The sequence below is a fragment of the Rattus norvegicus genome, chromosome 6 (assembly GCF_036323735.1).
Source record: "Rattus norvegicus strain BN/NHsdMcwi chromosome 6, GRCr8, whole genome shotgun sequence".
In the NCBI taxonomy this organism is placed as follows: Eukaryota; Metazoa; Chordata; class Mammalia; order Rodentia; family Muridae; genus Rattus; species Rattus norvegicus.
This window is the reverse complement of record NC_086024.1, coordinates 2,109,005-2,129,053: the sequence shown is the minus strand read 5'-3', so window position 1 is coordinate 2,129,053 and position 20,049 is coordinate 2,109,005.

Here is a 20,049-nt window from a genome sequence, read left to right as displayed (position 1 = left end):
TTAATATGTTGCTATATATTGAAAAGCACATTCATACAAGCATGTCCCATTGGGAACTCCCTGAATTCGCCTAGAAATTTTGATTCCATTCCTGAAAATTTTTCTATATCCCGAAGAGTCCACTTATTACTACTCCGGCCTATTGGGAACTAACCGAAATCACCAAGTTACTGAGATTCGGCTAACCAAATTTTGATAAATCTTTAAAAGCCCACAATTACAAGAGCCTGCTCCTGGGCCTTACTGAATTCACAAAGAAACAGTGTTTCAGTTCGATAAAACATTGCTCTATCTTGAATAACAAGCTTATTACATGCGAATCCTATTGGGAACCTACTGAAGTCACCATGATACTTAGAATCCGTTCCGTAAAATGTTGCTATATATTGAAAAGCTCACTCATACAAGCATGTCCCATTGGGAACTCCCTGAATTCGCCTAGAAATTTTGATTCCATTCATGAAAATTTTTCTATATCCCGAAGAGTCCACTTATTAGTACTCCTGCCTATTTGGAACTACCGGAATTCACGAAGTTACTGAGATTCGGCTCAGGAAATTTTGATATATCTGTAAAAGTACACATATTACAAGAGCCTTCTACTGGGAACTAACTGAATTCAAAGAAACAGTGCTTCAGTTCGCTAAAACATTGCCCTATCTTGAATAACAAGCTTATTACATGCGAATCCTATTGGGGACCTATTGAATTCACCATGATACTTAGATTCCGTTCCTTAATATGTTGCTATATATTGAAAAGCACACTCATACAAACATGTCCCATTGGGAACTCCCTGAATTCGCCTCGAAATTTTGATTCCATTCCTGAAAATTTTTCTATATCCCGAACAGTCCACTTATTACTACTGAGCTCTATTGGGAAGAAACTGAATTCACCAAGTTACTGAGATTCTGCTCACCAAATTTTGATACATCTTTAAAAGCACAAAATTACAAGAGCCTGCTACTTGGAACTACCTGAATTCACAAATAAACAGTGTTTCAGTTCGTTAAAACGTTGCTCTATCTTGAATAACAAGCTTATTACATGCGAATCCTATTGGAGATCTACTGAATTCACCATGATACTTAGATTCCGTTACTTAAAATGTTGCTATATATTGAAAAGCACACTCATACAAGCATGTCCCATTGGGAACTCCCTGAATTCGCCTAGAAATTTTGATTCCATTCCTGAAAATTTTTCTATATCCCGAAGAGTCCACTTATTAATACTGCGGCCTATTGGGAACTAACCGAAATCATCAAGTTAATGAGATTCGGCTAACCAAATTTTGATAAATCTTTAAAAGCACACAATTACAAGAGCCTGCTCCTGGGCCTTACTGAATTCACAAAGAAACAGTGTTTCAGTTCGATAAAACATTGCTCTATCTTGAATAACAAGCTTATTACATGCGAATCCTATTGGGAACCTACTGAAGTCACCATGATACTTAGAATCCGTTCCTTAAAATGTTGCTATATATTGAAAAGCACACTCATACAAGCATGTCCCATTGGGAACTCCCTGAATTCGCCTAGAAATTTTGATTCCATTCATGAAAATTTTTCTATATCCCGAAGAGTCCACTTATTACTACTCCGGCCTATTTGGAACTACCGGAATTCACGAAGTTACTGAGATTCGGCTCAGGAAATTTTGATAAATCTGTAAAAGTACACATATTACAAGAGCCTTCTACTGGGAACTAACTGAATTCAAAGAAACAGTGCTTCAGTTCGCTAAAACATTGCCTATCTTGAATAACAAGCTTATTACATGCGAATCCTATTGGGGACCTATTGAATTCACCATGATACTTAGATTCCGTTCCTTAATATGTTGCTATATATTGAAAAGCACACTCATACAAACATGTCCCATTGGGAACTCCCTGAATTCGCCTCGAAATTTTGATTCCATTCCTGAAAATTTTTCTATATCCCGAACAGTCCACTTATTACTACTGAGCTCTATTGGGAAGAAACTGAATTCACCAAGTTACTGAGATTCTGCTCACCAAATTTTGATACATCTTTAAAAGCACAAAATTACAAGAGCCTGCTACTTGGAACTAACTGAATTCACAAAGAAACAGTGTTTCAGTTCGTTAAAACGTTGCTCTATCTTGAATAACAAGCTTATTACATGCGAATCCTATTGGGAACCTACTGAATTCACCATGATACTTAGAATCCGTTCCTTAAAATGTTGCTATATATTGAAAAGCACACTCATACAAGCATGTCCCATTGGGAACTCACTGAATTCGCCTAGAAATTTTGATTCCATTCGTTAAAATTTTTCTATATCCCGAAGAGTCCACTTTTTACTACTGCGGCCTATTTGGAACTAACCGAATTCACCATGTTACTCAGATTCTGTTCACCAAATTTTGATAAATCTTTAAAATACACATATTACAAGAGCCTGCTACTGGGACCTAACTGAATTCACAAAGAAACAGTGTTTCAGTTCGGTAAAACGTTGCTCTATCTTGAATAACTAGCTTATTACTTGCGAATCCTATTGGAGATCTACTGAATTCACCATGAGACTTAGATTCCGTTACTTAAAATGTTGCTATATATTGAAAAGCACACTCATACAAGCATGTCCCATTGGGAACTCCCTGAATTCGCCTAGAAATTTTGATTCCATTCCTGAAAATTTTTCTATATCCCGAAGAGTCCACTTATTACTACTCCGGCCTATTGGGAACTAACCGAAATCACCAAGTTACTGAGATTCGGCTAACCAAATTTTGATAAATCTTTAAAAGCCCACAATTACAAGAGCCTGCTCCTGGGCCTTACTGAATTCACAAAGAAACAGTGTTTCAGTTCGATAAAACATTGCTCTATCTTGAATAACAAGCTTATTACATGCGGATCCTATTGGGAACCTACTGAAGTCACCATGATACTTAGAATCCGTTCCTTAAAATGTTGCTATATATTGAAAAGCTCACTCATACAAGCATGTCCCATTGGGAACTCCCTGAATTCGCCTAGAAATTTTGATTCCATTCATGAAAATTTTTCTATATCCCGAAGAGTCCACTTATTAGTACTCCTGCCTATTTGGAACTACCGGAATTCACGAAGTTACTGAGATTCGGCTCAGGAAATTTTGATATATCTGTAAAAGTACACATATTACAAGAGCCTTCTACTGGGAACTAACTGAATTCAAAGAAACAGTGCTTCAGTTCGCTAAAACATTGCCCTATCTTGAATAACAAGCTTATTACATGCGAATCCTATTGGGGACCTATTGAATTCACCATGATACTTAGATTCCGTTCCTTAATATGTTGCTATATATTGAAAAGCACACTCATACAAACATGTCCCATTGGGAACTCACTGAATTCGCCTCGAAATTTTGATTCCATTCCTGAAAATTTTTCTATATCCCGAACAGTCCACTTATTACTACTGAGCTCTATTGGGAAGAAACTGAATTCACCAAGTTACTGAGATTCTGCTCACCAAATTTTGATACATCTTTAAAAGCACAAAATTACAAGAGCCTGCTACTTGGAACTACCTGAATTCACAAATAAACAGTGTTTCAGTTCGTTAAAACGTTGCTCTATCTTGAATAACAAGCTTATTACATGCGAATCCTATTGGAGATCTACTGAATTCACCATGATACTTAGATTCCGTTACTTAAAATGTTGCTATATATTGAAAAGCACACTCATACAAGCATGTCCCATTGGGAACTCCCTGAATTCGCCTAGAAATTTTGATTCCATTCCTGAAAATTTTTCTATATCCCGAAGAGTCCACTTATTAATACTGCGGCCTATTGGGAACTAACCGAAATCATCAAGTTAATGAGATTCGGCTAACCAAATTTTGATAAATCTTTAAAAGCACACAATTACAAGAGCCTGCTCCTGGGCCTTACTGAATTCACAAAGAAACAGTGTTTCAGTTCGATAAAACATTGCTCTATCTTGAATAACAAGCTTATTACATGCGAATCCTATTGGGAACCTACTGAAGTCACCATGATACTTAGAATCCGTTCCTTAAAATGTTGCTATATATTGAAAAGCACACTCATACAAGCATGTCCCATTGGGAACTCCCTGAATTCGCCTAGAAATTTTGATTCCATTCATGAAAATTTTTCTATATCCCGAAGAGTCCACTTATTACTACTCCGGCCTATTTGGAACTACCGGAATTCACGAAGTTACTGAGATTCGGCTCAGGAAATTTTGATAAATCTGTAAAAGTACACATATTACAAGAGCCTTCTACTGGGAACTAACTGAATTCAAAGAAACAGTGCTTCAGTTCGCTAAAACATTGCCTATCTTGAATAACAAGCTTATTACATGCGAATCCTATTGGGGACCTATTGAATTCACCATGATACTTAGATTCCGTTCCTTAATATGTTGCTATATATTGAAAAGCACACTCATACAAACATGTCCCATTGGGAACTCCCTGAATTCGCCTCGAAATTTTGATTCCATTCCTGAAAATTTTTCTATATCCCGAACAGTCCACTTATTACTACTGAGCTCTATTGGGAAGAAACTGAATTCACCAAGTTACTGAGATTCTGCTCACCAAATTTTGATACATCTTTAAAAGCACAAAATTACAAGAGCCTGCTACTTGGAACTAACTGAATTCACAAAGAAACAGTGTTTCAGTTCGTTAAAACGTTGCTCTATCTTGAATAACAAGCTTATTACATGCGAATCCTATTGGGAACCTACTGAATTCACCATGATACTTAGAATCCGTTCCTTAAAATGTTGCTATATATTGAAAAGCACACTCATACAAGCATGTCCCATTGGGAACTCACTGAATTCGCCTAGAAATTTTGATTCCATTCGTTAAAATTTTTCTATATCCCGAAGAGTCCACTTTTTACTACTGCGGCCTATTTGGAACTAACCGAATTCACCATGTTACTCAGATTCTGTTCACCAAATTTTGATAAATCTTTAAAATACACATATTACAAGAGCCTGCTACTGGGACCTAACTGAATTCACAAAGAAACAGTGTTTCAGTTCGTTAAAACGTTGCTCTATCTTGAATAACTAGCTTATTACTTGCGAATCCTATTGGAGATCTACTGAATTCACCATGATACTTAGATTCCGTTACTTAAAATGTTGCTATATATTGAAAAGCACACTCATACAAGCATGTCCCATTGGGAACTCCCTGAATTCGCCTAGAAATTTTGATTCCATTCCTGAAAATTTTTCTATATCCCGAAGAGTCCACTTATTAATACTGCGGCCTATTGGGAACTAACCGAAATCACCAAGTTACTGAGATTCGGCTAACCAAATTTTGATAAATCTTTAAAAGCCCACAATTACAAGAGCCTGCTCCTGGGCCTTACTGAATTCACAAAGAAACAGTGTTTCAGTTCGATAAAACATTGCTCTATCTTGAATAACAAGCTTATTACATGCGAATCCTATTGGGAACCTACTGAAGTCACCATGATACTTAGAATCCGTTCCTTAAAATGTTGCTATATATTGAAAAGCTCACTCATACAAGCATGTCCCATTGGGAACTCCCTGAATTCGCCTAGAAATTTTGATTCCATTCATGAAAATTTTTCTATATCCCGAAGAGTCCACTTATTAGTACTCCTGCCTATTTGGAACTACCGGAATTCACGAAGTTACTGAGATTCGGCTCAGGAAATTTTGATATATCTGTAAAAGTACACATATTACAAGAGCCTTCTACTGGGAACTAACTGAATTCAAAGAAACAGTGCTTCAGTTCGCTAAAACATTGCCCTATCTTGAATAACAAGCTTATTACATGCGAATCCTATTGGGGACCTATTGAATTCACCATGATACTTAGATTCCGTTCCTTAATATGTTGCTATATATTGAAAAGCACACTCATACAAACATGTCCCATTGGGAACTCCCTGAATTCGCCTCGAAATTTTGATTCCATTCCTGAAAATTTTTCTATATCCCGAACAGTCCACTTATTACTACTGAGCTCTATTGGGAAGAAACTGAATTCACCAAGTTACTGAGATTCTGCTCACCAAATTTTGATACATCTTTAAAAGCACAAAATTACAAGAGCCTGCTACTTGGAACTACCTGAATTCACAAATAAACAGTGTTTCAGTTCGTTAAAACGTTGCTCTATCTTGAATAACAAGCTTATTACATGTGAATCCTATTGGAGATCTACTGAATTCACCATGATACTTAGATTCCGTTACTTAAAATGTTGCTATATATTGAAAAGCACACTCATACAAGCATGTCCCATTGGGAACTCCCTGAATTCGCCTAGAAATTTTGATTCCATTCCTGAAAATTTTTCTATATCCCGAAGAGTCCACTTATTAATACTGCGGCCTATTGGGAACTAACCGAAATCATCAAGTTAATGAGATTCGGCTAACCAAATTTTGATAAATCTTTAAAAGCACACAATTACAAGAGCCTGCTCCTGGGCCTTACTGAATTCACAAAGAAACAGTGTTTCAGTTCGATAAAACATTGCTCTATCTTGAATAACAAGCTTATTACATGCGAATCCTATTGGGAACCTACTGAAGTCACCATGATACTTAGAATCCGTTCCTTAAAATGTTGCTATATATTGAAAAGCACACTCATACAAGCATGTCCCATTGGGAACTCCCTGAATTCGCCTAGAAATTTTGATTCCATTCATGAAAATTTTTCTATATCCCGAAGAGTCCACTTATTACTACTCCGGCCTATTTGGAACTACCGGAATTCACGAAGTTACTGAGATTCGGCTCAGGAAATTTTGATAAATCTGTAAAAGTACACATATTACAAGAGCCTTCTACTGGGAACTAACTGAATTCAAAGAAACAGTGCTTCAGTTCGCTAAAACATTGCCTATCTTGAATAACAAGCTTATTACATGCGAATCCTATTGGGGACCTATTGAATTCACCATGATACTTAGATTCCGTTCCTTAATATGTTGCTATATATTGAAAAGCACACTCATACAAACATGTCCCATTGGGAACTCCCTGAATTCGCCTCGAAATTTTGATTCCATTCCTGAAAATTTTTCTATATCCCGAACAGTCCACTTATTACTACTGAGCTCTATTGGGAAGAAACTGAATTCACCAAGTTACTGAGATTCTGCTCACCAAATTTTGATACATCTTTAAAAGCACAAAATTACAAGAGCCTGCTACTTGGAACTAACTGAATTCACAAAGAAACAGTGTTTCAGTTCGTTAAAACGTTGCTCTATCTTGAATAACAAGCTTATTACATGTGAATCCTATTGGGAACCTACTGAATTCACCATGATACTTAGAATCCGTTCCTTAAAATGTTGCTATATATTGAAAAGCACACTCATACAAGCATGTCCCATTGGGAACTCACTGAATTCGCCTAGAAATTTTGATTCCATTCGTTAAAATTTTTCTATATCCCGAAGAGTCCACTTTTTACTACTGCGGCCTATTTGGAACTAACCGAATTCACCATGTTACTCAGATTCTGTTCACCAAATTTTGATAAATCTTTAAAATACACATATTACAAGAGCCTGCTACTGGGACCTAACTGAATTCACAAAGAAACAGTGTTTCAGTTCGGTAAAACGTTGCTCTATCTTGAATAACTAGCTTATTACTTGCGAATCCTATTGGAGATCTACTGAATTCACCATGAGACTTAGATTCCGTTACTTAAAATGTTGCTATATATTGAAAAGCACACTCATACAAGCATGTCCCATTGGGAACTCCCTGAATTCGCCTAGAAATTTTGATTCCATTTTTGAAAATTTTTCTATATCCCGAAGAGTCCACTTATTACTACTCCGGCCTATTTGGAACTACCGGAATTCACGAAGTTACTGAGATTCGGCTCAGGAAATTTTGATAAATCTGTAAAAGTACACATATTACAAGAGCCTTCTACTGGGAACTAACTGAATTCAAAGAAACAGTGCTTCAGTTCGCTAAAACATTGCCCTATCTTGAATAAGAAGCTTATTACATGCGAATCCTATTGGGGACCTATTGAATTCACCATGATACTTAGATTCCGTTCCTTAATATGTTGCTATATATTGAAAAGCACATTCATACAAGCATGTCCCATTGGGAACTCCCTGAATTCGCCTAGAAATTTTGATTCCATTCCTGAAAATTTTTCTATATCCCAAACAGTCCACTTATTACTCCTGAGCTCTATTGGGAGGAAACTGAATTCACCAAGTTACTGAGATTCTGCTCACCAAATTTCGATAAATCTTTAAAAGCACAAAATTACAAGAGCCTGCTACTTGGAACTAACTGAATTCACAAAGAAACAGTGTTTCAGTTCGTTAAAGCGTTGCTCTATCTTGAATAACTAGCTTATTACTTGCGAATCCTATTGGAGATCTACTGAATTCACCATGATACTTAGATTCCGTTACTTAAAATGTTGCTTATATTGAAAAGCACACTCATACAAGCATGTCCCATTGGGAACTCCCTGAATTCGCCTAGAAATTTTGATTCCATTCGTTAAAATTTTTCTATATCCCGAAGAGTCCACTTATTACTACTGCGGCCTATTGGGAACTAACCGAATTCACCAAGTTACTGAGATTCGGCTCACCAAATTTTGATAAATCTTTAAAAGCACACAAGTACAAGAGCCTGCTACTGGGAACTAACTGAATTCACAAAGAAACAGTGTTTCAGTTGGTTAAAACGTTGCTCTATCTTGAATAACAAGCTCCTTAAATGCGAATCCTATTGAGAACCTATTGAATTCACCATGATACTTAGATTCCGTTCCTTAAAATGTTGCTATATATTGAAAAGCACACTCGCACAAGCATGTCCCAAAGGGATCTCTCTGAGTTCGCCTAGAAATTTTGATTCCATTCGTGATAATTTTTCTATATCCCCAACAGAACACTTATTACTACTGCGGCCTATTGGCAACTAACCGAATTCACCAACTTACTGAGATTCGGTTCAACAAATTTTGATAAATCTTTAAAAGCACACAATTACAAGAGCCTGCTACTGGGAACTAACTGAAATCACAAAGAAACAGTGTTTCAGTTGGTTAAAACATTGCTGTATCTTGAATAACAAGCTTATTACATGCGAATCCTATTGGGAACCTACTGAATTCACCATGATACTTAGATTCCGTTCCTTAAAATGTTGCTATATATTGAAAAGCACACTCACACAAGCATGTCCCATTGGGAACTCAATGAATTCGCCTAGAAATTTTGATTCCATTCGTTAAAATTTTTCTATATTCCGAACAGTCCACTTATTACTTCTCCGGCCTATTATGAACTAAGTGAATTCACAAATTTACTGAGATTCATCTCACCAAATTTTGAGAAATCTTTAAAAGTACACATATTACAACAGCCTGCTACTGGGAACTAACTGAATTCACAAAGAAACAGTGTTTCAGTTCGTAAAACATTGCTCTATCTTGAATAACAAGCTTATTACTTGCGAATCCTATTGGGACATATTGAATTCAGCATGATACTTAGATTCCGTTCCTTAAAATGTTGCTATATATTGAAAAGCACACTCATACAAGCATGTCCCATTGGGAACTTACGGAATACGCCTCGAAATTTTGATTCCATTCCTGAAAATTTTTCTATATCCCGAACAGTCCACTTATTACTACTGAGCCCTATTGGGAAGAAACTGAATTCACCAATTATCTGAGATTCGGCTCAACAAATTTTGATAAATCTTTAAAAGCACAAAATTACAAGAGCCTGCTACTTGGAACTAACTGAGTTCACAAAGAAACAGTGTTTCAGTTCGTTAAAACGTTGCTCTATCTTGAATAACTAGCTTATTACTTGCGAATCCTATTGGAGATCTACTGAATTCACCATGATACTTAGATTCCGTTACTTAAAATGTTGCTATATATTGAAAAGCACACTCATACAAGCATGTCCCATTGGGAACTCCCTGAATTCGCCTAGAAATTTTGATTCCATTCCTGAAAATTTTTCTATATCCCGAAGAGTCCACTTATTAATACTGCGGCCTATTGGGAACTAACCGAAATCACCAAGTTACTGAGATTCGGCTAACCAAATTTTGATAAATCTTTAAAAGCCCACAATTACAAGAGCCTGCTCCTGGGCCTTACTGAATTCACAAAGAAACAGTGTTTCAGTTCGATAAAACATTGCTCTATCTTGAATAACAAGCTTATTACATGCGAATCCTATTGGGAACCTACTGAAGTCACCATGATACTTAGAATCCGTTCCTTAAAATGTTGCTATATATTGAAAAGCTCACTCATACAAGCATGTCCCATTGGGAACTCCCTGAATTCGCCTAGAAATTTTGATTCCATTCATGAAAATTTTTCTATATCCCGAAGAGTCCACTTATTAGTACTCCTGCCTATTTGGAACTACCGGAATTCACGAAGTTACTGAGATTCGGCTCAGGAAATTTTGATAAATCTGTAAAAGTACACATATTACAAGAGCCTTCTACTGGGAACTAACTGAATTCAAAGAAACAGTGCTTCAGTTCGCTAAAACATTGCCCTATCTTGAATAACAAGCTTATTACATGCGAATCCTATTGGGGACCTATTGAATTCACCATGATACTTAGATTCCGTTCCTTAATATGTTGCTATATATTGAAAAGCACACTCATACAAACATGTCCCATTGGGAACTCCCTGAATTCGCCTCGAAATTTTGATTCCATTCCTGAAAATTTTTCTATATCCCGAACAGTCCACTTATTACTACTGAGCTCTATTGGGAAGAAACTGAATTCACCAAGTTACTGAGATTCTGCTCACCAAATTTTGATACATCTTTAAAAGCACAAAATTACAAGAGCCTGCTACTTGGAACTAACTGAATTCACAAAGAAACAGTGTTTCAGTTCGTTAAAACGTTGCTCTATCTTGAATAACAAGCTTATTACATGCGAATCCTATTGGAGATCTACTGAATTCACCATGATACTTAGATTCCGTTACTTAAAATGTTGCTATATATTGAAAAGCACACTCATACAAGCATGTCCCATTGGGAACTCCCTGAATTCGCCTAGAAATTTTGATTCCATTCCTGAAAATTTTTCTATATCCCGAAGAGTCCACTTATTAATACTGCGGCCTATTGGGAACTAACCGAAATCATCAAGTTAATGAGATTCGGCTAACCAAATTTTGATAAATCTTTAAAAGCACACAATTACAAGAGCCTGCTCCTGGGCCTTACTGAATTCACAAAGAAACAGTGTTTCAGTTCGATAAAACATTGCTCTATCTTGAATAACAAGCTTATTACATGCGAATCCTATTGGGAACCTACTGAAGTCACCATGATACTTAGAATCCGTTCCTTAAAATGTTGCTATATATTGAAAAGCACACTCATACAAGCATGTCCCATTGGGAACTCCCTGAATTCGCCTAGAAATTTTGATTCCATTCATGAAAATTTTTCTATATCCCGAAGAGTCCACTTATTACTACTCCGGCCTATTTGGAACTACCAGAATTCACGAAGTTACTGAGATTCGGCTCAGGAAATTTTGATAAATCTGTAAAAGTACACATATTACAAGAGCCTTCTACTGGGAACTAACTGAATTCAAAGAAACAGTGCTTCAGTTCGCTAAAACATTGCCTATCTTGAATAACAAGCTTATTACATGCGAATCCTATTGGGGACCTATTGAATTCACCACGATACTTAGATTCCGTTCCTTAATATGTTGCTATATATTGAAAAGCACACTCATACAAACATGTCCCATTGGGAACTCCCTGAATTCGCCTCGAAATTTTGATTCCATTCATTAAAATTTTTCTATATCCCGAACAGTCCACTTATTACTACTGAGCTCTATTGGGAAGAAACTGAATTCACCAAGTTACTGAGATTCTGCTCACCAAATTTTGATACATCTTTAAAAGCACAAAATTACAAGAGCCTGCTACTTGGAACTAACTGAATTCACAAAGAAACAGTGTTTCAGTTCGTTAAAACGTTGCTCTATCTTGAATAACAAGCTTATTACATGCGAATCCTATTGGGAACCTACTGAAGTCACCATGATACTTAGAATCCGTTCCTTAAAATGTTGCTATATATTGAAAAGCACACTCATACAAGCATGTCCCATTGGGAACACCCTGAATTCACCTCGAAATTTTATTCCATTCCTGAAAATTTTTCTATATCCCGAACAGTCCACTTATTACTACTGAGCTCTATTGGGAAGAAACTGAATTCACCAAGTTACTGAGATTCTGCTAACAAAATTTTGATACATCTTTAAAAGCACAAAATTACAAGAGCCTGCTACTTGGAACTAACTGAATTCACAAAGAAACAGTGTTTCAGTTCGTTAAAACGTTGCTCTATCTTGAATAACAAGCTTATTACATGCGAATCCTTTTGGGAACCTACTGAATTCACCATGATACTTAGAATCCGTTCCTTAAAATGTTGCTATATATTGAAAAGCACACTCATACAAGCATGTCCCATTGGGAACTCACTGAATTCGCCTAGAAATTTTGATTCCATTCGTTAAAATTTTTCTATATCCCGAAGAGTCCACTTATTACTACTCCGGCCTATTTGGAACTACCGGAATTCACGAAGTTACTGATATTCGGCTCAGGAAATTTTGATAAATCTGTAAAAGTACACATATTACAAGAGCCTTCTACTGGGAACTAACTGAATTCAAAGAAACAGTGCTTCAGTTCGCTAAAACATTGCCCTATATGGAATAACAAGCTTATTACATGCGAATCCTATTGGGGACCTATTGAATTCACCATGATACTTAGATTCCGTTCCTTAATATGTTGCTATATATTGAAAAGCACACTCATACAAGCATGTCCCATTGGGAACTCCCTGAATTCGCCTAGAAATTTGATTCCATTCCTGAAAATTTTTCTATATCGCGAACAGTACACTTGTTACTCCTGAGCTCTATTGGGAGGAAACTGAATTCAACAAGTTACTGAGATTCTGCTCACCAAATTTTGATAAATCTTTAAAAGCAAAAAATTACAGAGCCTGCTACTTGGAACTAACTGAATTCACAAAGAAACAGTGTTTTAGTTCGTTAAAACGTTGCTCTATCTTGAATAACTAGCTTATTACTTGCGAATCCTATTGGAGATCTACTGAATTCACCATGATACTTAGATTCCGTTACTTAAAATGTTGCTATATATTGAAAAGCACACTCATACAAGCATGTCCCATTGGGAACTCCCTGAATTCGCCTAGAAATTTTGATTCCATTCCTGAAAATTTTTCTATATCCCGAAGAGTCCACTTTTTACTACTGCGGCCTATTGGGAACTAACCGAAATCACCAAGTTACTGAGATTCGGCTAACCAAATTTTGATAAATCGTTAAAAGCACACAATTACAAGAGCCTGCTCCTGGGCCTTACTGAATTCACAAAGAAACAGTGTTTCAGTTCGATAAAACATTGCTCTATCTTGAATAACAAGCTTATTACATGCGAATCCTATTGGGAACCTACTGAATTCACCATGATACTTAGAATCCGTTCCTTAAAATGTTGCTATATATTGAAAAGCACACTCATACAAGCATGTCCCATTGGGAACTCCCTGAATTCGCCTAGAAATTTTTATTCCATTCAGGAAAATTTTTCTATATCCCAAAGAGTCCACTTATTACTACTCCGGCCTATTTGGAACTACCGGAATTCACGAAGTTACTGAGATTCGGCTCAGGAAATTTTGATAAATCTGTAAAAGTACACATATTACAAGAGCCTTCTACTGGGAACTAACTGAATTCAAAGAAACAGTGATTCAGTTCGCTAAAACATTGCCCTATCTTGAATAACAAGCTTATTACATGCGAATCCTATTGGGGACCTATTGAATTCACCATGATACTTAGATTCCGTTCCTTAATATGTTGCTATATATTGAAAAGCACACTCATACAAGCATGTCCCATTGGGAACTCCCTGAATTCGCCTCGAAATTTTGATTCCATTCCTGAAAATTTTTCTATATCCCGAACAGTCCACTTATTACTACTGAGCTCTATTGGGAAGAAACTGAATTCACCAAGTTACTGAGATTCTGCTCACCAAATTTTGATACATCTTTAAAAGCACAAAATTACAAGAGCCTGCTACTTGGAACTAACTGAATTCACAAAGAAACAGTGTTTCAGTTCGTTAAAACGTTGCTCTATCTTGAATAACAAGCTTATTACATGCGAATCCTATTGGGAACCTACTGAATTCACCATGATACTTAGAATCCGTTCCTTAAAATGTTGCTATATATTGAAAAGCACACTCATACAAGCATGTCCCATTGGGAACTCACTGAATTCGCCTAGAAATTTTGATTCCACTCGTTAAAATTTTTCTATATCCCGAAGAGTCCACTTTTTACTACTGCGGCCTATTGGGAACTAACCGAATTCACCATGTTACTCAGATTCGGCTCACCAAATTTTGATAAATCTTTAAAATACACATATTACAAGAGCCAGCTACTGGGAACTAACTGAATTCACAAAGAAACAGTGTTTCAGTTCGTTAAAACGTTGCTCTATCTTGAATAACTAGCTTATTACTTGCGAATCCTATTGGAGATCTACTGAATTCACCATGATACTTAGATTCCGTTACTTAAAATGTTGCTATATATTGAAAAGCACACTCATACAAGCATGTCCCATTGGGAACTCCCTGAATTCGCCTAGAAATTTTGATTCCATTCCTGAAAATTTTTCTATATCCCGAAGAGTCCACTTATTACTACTGCGGCCTATTGGGAACTAACCGAAATCACCAAGTTACTGAGATTCGGCTAACCAAATTTTGATAAATCTTTAAAAGCACACAATTACAAGAGCCTGCTCCTGGGCCTTACTGAATTCACAAAGAAACAGTGTTTCAGTTCGATAAAACATTGCTCTATCTTGAATAACAAGCTTATTACATGCGAATCCTATTGGGAACCTATTGAATTCACCATGATACTTAGAATCCGTTCCTTAAAATGTTGCTATATATTGAAAAGCACACTCATACAAGCATGTCCCATTGGGAACTCCCTGAATTCGCCTAGAAATTTTGATTCCATTCATGAAAATTTTTCTATATCCCGAAGAGTCCACTTATTACTACTCCGGCCTATTTGGAACTACCGGAATTCACGAAGTTACTGAGATTCGGCTCAGGAAATTTTGATAAATCTGTAAAAGTACACAAATTACAAGAGCCTTCTACTGGGAACTAACTGAATTCAAAGAAACAGTGCTTCAGTTCGCTAAAACATTGCCCTATCTTGAATAACAAGCTTATTACATGCGAATCCTATTGGGGACCTATTGAATTCACCATGATACTTAGATTCCGTTCCTTAATATGTTGCTATATATTGAAAAGCACACTCATACAAGCATGTCCCATTGGGAACTCCCTGAATTCGCCTAGAAATTTTGATTCCATTCCTGAAAATTTTTCTATATCCCGAACAGTCCACTTATTACTCCTGAGCTCTATTGGGAGGAAACTGAATTCACCAAGTTACTGAGATTCTGCTCACCAAATTTTGATAAATCTTTAAAAGCACAAAATTACAAGAGCCTGCTACTGGGAACTAACTGAATTCACAAAGAAACAGTGTTTCAGTTCGTTAAAACGTTGCTCTATCTTGAATAACTAGCTTATTACTTGCGAATCCTATTGGAGTTCTACTGAATTCACCATGATACTTAGATTCCGTTACTTAAAATGTTGCTATATATTGAAAAGCACACTCATACAAGCATGTCCCATTGGGAACTCCCTGAATTCGCCTAGAAATTTTGATTCCATTCCTGAAAATTTTTCTATATCCCGAAGTGTCCACTTTTTACTACTGCGGCCTATTGGGAACTAACCGAAATCACCAATTTACTGAGATTCGGCTAACCAAATTTTGATAAATCTTTAAAAGCACACAATTACAAGAGCCTGCTCCTGGGCCTTACTGAATTCACAAAGAAACAGTGTTTCAGTTCGATAAAACATTGCTCTATCTTGAATAACAAGCTTATTACATGCGAATCCTGTTAGGAACCTACTGAATTCACCATGATACTTAGAATCCGTTCCTTAAAATATTGCTATATATTGAAAAGCACACTCATACAAGCATGTCCCATTGGGAACTCCCTGAATTCGCCTAGAAATTTTGATTCCATTCATGACAATTTTTCTATATCCCGAAGAGTCCACTTATTACTACTCCGGCCTATTTGGAACTACCGGAATTCACGAAGTTACTGAGATTCGGCTCAGGAAATTTTGATAAATCTGTAAAAGTACACATATTACAAGAGCCTTCTACTGGGAACTAACTGAATTCAAAGAAACAGTGCTTCAGTTCGCTAAAACATTGCCCTATCTTGAATAACAAGCTTATTACATTCGAATCCTATTGGGGACCTATTGAATTCACCATGGTACTTAGATTCCGTTCCTTAATATGTTGCTATATATTGAAAAGCACACTCATACAAGCATGTCCCATTGGGAACTCCCTGAATTCGCCTAGAAATTTTGATTCCATTTTGAAAATTTTTCTATATCCCGAACAGTCCACTTGTTACTCCTGAGCTCTATTGGGAGGAAACTGAATTCACCAAGTTACTGAGATTCTGCTCACCAAATTATGATAAATCTTTAAAAGCAAAAATTTACAAGAGCCTGCTACTTGGAACTAACTGAATTCACAAAGAAACAGTGTTTCAGTTCGTTAAAATGTTGCTCTATCTTGAATAACTAACTTATTACTTGCGAATCCTATTGGAGATCTACTGAATTCACCATGATACTTAGATTCCGTTACTTAAAATGTTGCTATATATTGAAAAGCACACTCATACAAGCATGTCCCATTGGGAACTCCCTGAATTCGCCTAGAAATTTTGATTCCATTCCTGAAAATTTTTCTATATCCCGAAGAGTCCACGTTTTACTACTGCGGCCTATTGGGAACTAACCGAAATCACCAAGTTACTGAGATTCGGCTAACCAAATTTTGATAAATCTTTAAAAGCACACAATTACAAGAGCCTGCTCCTGGGCCTTACTGAATTCACAAAGAAACAGTGTTTCAGTTAGATAAAACATTGCTCTATCTTGAAAAACAAGCTTATTACATGCGAATCCTATTGGGAACCTACTGAATTCACCATGATACTTAGAATCCGTTCCTTAAAATGTTGCTATATATTGAAAAGCACACTCATACAAGCATGTCCCATTGGGAACTCCCTGAATTCGCCTAGAAATTTTGATTCCATTCAGGAAAATTTTTCTATATCCCAAAGAGTCCACTTATTACTACTCCGGCCTATTTGGAAGTACCGGAATTCACGAAGTTACTGAGATTCGGCTCAGGAAATTTTGATAAATCTGTAAAAGTACACATATTACAAGAGCCTTCTCCTGGGAACTAACTGAATTCAAAGAAACAGTGCTTCAGTTCGCTAAAACATTGCCCTATCTTGAATAACAAGCTTATTACATGCGAATCCTACTGGAGATCTAATGAATTCACCATGATACTTAGATTCTGTTACTTAAAATGTTGCTATATATTGAAAAGCACACTCATACAAGCATGTCCCATTGGGAACTCACTGAATTTGCCTAGAAATTTTGATTCCATTCCTGAAAATTTTTCTATATCCCGAACAGGCCACTTATTACTACTGCGGCCTATTCGGAACTAAGTGAATTCACAACGTTACTGAGATTCGGCTCACCAAATTTTGATAAATCTTTAAAAGTACACATATTACAAGAGCCTGGTACTAGGAACTAACTGATTTCACAAAGAAACAGTGTTTCAGTTCGTTTAAACTTTGCTCTATCTTGAATAACAAGCTTATTACGTGCGAATCCTATTGGGAACCTATTGAATTCACCATGATAATTAGATTCCGTTCCTTAAAATGTTGCTATATATTGAAAAGCACACTCGTACAAGCATGTCCCATTGGGATCTCACTGAGTTCGCCTAGAAATTTTGCTTCCATTCGTTATAATTTTTCTATATCCCCAACAGAACACTTATTACTACTGCGGCCTATTGGGAACTAACCGAATTCACCAACTTACTGAGATCGGTTCACCAAATTTTGATAAATCTTTAAAAGCACACAATTACAAGAGCCTGCTACTTCGAACTAACTGAATTCACAAAGAAACAGTGTTTCAGTTGGTTAAAACGTTGCTCTATCTTGAATAACAAGCTTACTACATGCGAATCCTATTGGGAACCTACTGAATTCACCATGATACTTAGCATCCGTTTCTTAAAATGTTGCTATATATTGAAAAGCACACTCATACAAGCATGTCCCATTGGGAATTCACTGAATTCGCCTAGAAATTTTCATTCCATTCGTGAAAATTTTTCTATATCCCCAACAGTCCACTTATTACTACTGTGGCCTATTGGGAACTAAGTGAATTCACCAATTTCCTGACATTCGTTTCGCCAAATTTTGATAAATCTTTAAAAGAATACATATTAGAGTGCCTGCTACTGGGAACTAACTGAATTCACAAAGAAACAGTGTTTCAGTTCGTTAAAACGTTGCTGTATCTTGAATAACAAGCTTATTACATGCGAATCCCATTGGGAACCTAATGAATTCACCATGATACTTAGATTCCGTTCCTTAAAATGTTGCTCTATATTGAAAAGCACACTCATACAAGCATGTCCCATTGGGAACTCACTGAATTCGCCTAGAAATTTTGATTCCATTCCTGAAAATTTTTCTATATCCCGAACAGGCCACTTATTACTACTGCGGCCTATTTGGAATTAAGTGAATTCACCATGTTACTGAGATTCTGCTCACCAAATTTTGATAAATCTTTAAAAGTAAACATATTACAAGAACCTGCTACTGGGAACTAACTGATTTCACAAAGAAACATTGTTTCAGTTCGTTAATACGTTGCTCTATCTTGAATAACTAGCTTATTACTTGCGAATCCTATTGGGAACCTATTGAATTCACCATGATACTTAGATTCCGTTCCTTAAATGTTGCTATATATTGAAAAGCACACTCATACAAGCATGTACCATTGGGATCTCACTGAGTTCGTCTAGAAATTTTGATTCCATTCGTGATAATGTTTCTATATCCCCAACAGAACCCTTATTACTACTGCGGCCTATTGGAAACTAACCGAATTCACCAACTTACTGAGATTCGGTTAACCAAATTTTGATAAATCTTTAAAAGCACACAATTACAAGAGCCTGCTACTGGGAACTAACTGACTTCACAAAGAAACAGTGTTTCAGTTGGTTAAAACGTTGCTGTATGTTGAATAACAAGCTTATTACATGCGAATCCTATTGGGAACCAACTGAATTCACAATGATACTTAGATTCCGTTCCTTAAAATGTTGCTATATATTGAAAAGCACACTCATACAAGCATGTGCCATTGGGAACTCCCTGAATTCGCCTAGAAATTTTGATTCCATTCGTTAAAATTTTTCTATATCCCGAAGAGTCCACTTATTACTACTGCGGCCTATTGGGAACTAACCGAATTCACCAAGTTACTGAGAATCGGCTCACCAAATTTTGATAAAATTTTAAAAGCACACATTTACAAGAGCCTGCTACTGGGAACTAACTGAATTAACAAAGAAACAGTGTTTCAGTTCTAAAACGTTGCCCAATATTGAATAACAAGCTTATTACATACGAATACCATTGGGAACCTACTGAATTCACCATAATACTTAGAAGCCGTTCCTTAAAATGTTGCTATATATTGAAAAGCACACTCATACAAGCATGTCCCATTGGGAACTCACTGAATTCGCATCGAAATTTTAATTCCATTCCTGAAAATTTTTCTATATCCCGAACAGGCCACTTATTACTACTGTGGCCTATTTGGAACTAAGTGAATTC